The sequence below is a fragment of the Chelonus insularis genome, unplaced genomic scaffold (genome assembly GCF_013357705.1).
Source record: "Chelonus insularis isolate UGA/USDA-ARS -01 unplaced genomic scaffold, ASM1335770v1 contig_224_pilon, whole genome shotgun sequence".
NCBI lineage: Eukaryota > Metazoa > Arthropoda > Insecta > Hymenoptera > Braconidae > Chelonus > Chelonus insularis.
In genome coordinates, this window is record NW_023276436.1 from 31,806 (window position 1) to 33,400 (window position 1,595).

Here is a 1,595-nt window from a genome sequence, read left to right on the forward strand (position 1 = left end):
TTACATTATCAGTCAATGACAAATCATGATTTTTCATTGACTGATAATGTTCGATTCAGTAATTGGAAATCAATTTTTTGGATATAATAGTTATTCCATGATTTCTGAAGATCAGGAAAACCTGCCGGATATCCTCCAGATGTTGGAAATAGTCTTTCCGAAGCTTCCTTCCGTTGAATTGCAATGTTCGTCACATTCGAAATAATTGCATTTTCAACTTTTTCGCGGTTGTGGCGAAATTTGCCATAACATTTTTGCAAATGTGTATGGACTGTCTTGTCAGTCATTTTTAAAATATGTTTGCATATCTAGAACCATGCACCTTTAACCGTTCTATGAGACTGATGATTCAATTCTTCCAGGAGTTCATCTAGATTATTTGTACATAAAAATAATTGCCATTGCAATTTTTTCGATTTCAAAAAGTACTGAATCGTTTTTGAACGCCATGATAAAATTTAAATTAAGAACAATTATTCTATCAACAAATTTACCAACACTTTTTACAATCATTTATCAGTACCTTGCACTTCGCACAAAGAATGAATATTACGACGATGATTAGTAGTTGATTTATGGAAGGGGAAAGAGTGTGTACATACTTCTACATTTTTGTACATCATTGGCTCACAAATCCAGATTCTATACCAAACCCAAAACAATTTCAATGTAATACCATTATTCTCAATATGTCGGAAGTAGAGGCATAAAGCGCGACTGTCAATTAGAAATGATTAGACGATGCTGCATCTTCAAAATCAAAAAATTGATCTGCAAAACAGCAATATAATATGGGACCAATTAAATTGATATATGATGATCTTTGCTTCAGCTCTAATAGAAACATTTATAATTTTTACTTCTTTTATGTCATCTTATTTTTTGAGACTAAATTTTTCTTGACTTTCGCAAAATAATTTTGTTCAATATTGAACTACAACTTGCTCAAATTTTGTAAACGAAATGACTAAAATTTGCGTATAATTCTTTTTCTTTTGAAAATCGAAAACATATTTTTTGTAACTTTAACCCGTATTTAAGGGCTAAAGATATTTTTATTAACTTCCCAGTGGGAAGTTATAGTAATGGGTTCGATTTTGCGAATCGCTAATTTTGACATATCTCCACGTTTTAAGGTCCCCAGAGTTGAATACGATAGTTTTTACGTGAACGTCTGTGTGTGTGTATGTACGTATGTGCGTATGTTCATATATTCGTACGTGCGTTCGGAATTATTTTTCGCCTCAATTATCTCGAGAACAAAAAATGATATCGACATGGGACCAACTGCATTCGACGCGTAATTACGTAACTTAGAACTGATTAGGTTTTCAGCAAAATCGGGTCAGCAGTTTTTTATGCAGAATCAAAAAACTGAAAAAAAAGTGAACTACCTAAATTCTGCAATGTACAAATTATATAATTTTTTAGACGGAATTTCGAGATCTTTTGAAAAATAGGGATATCAAATGTTTAGAATAATTGTACAAAAATTGATGACAGTACTTCCTAGAAAAAAAAATTTTAAAAAAACGAAAAAAATTTTCTAATTGTTATAAACAATAAAAATAGAGATCTATGCAATATATTTGAAT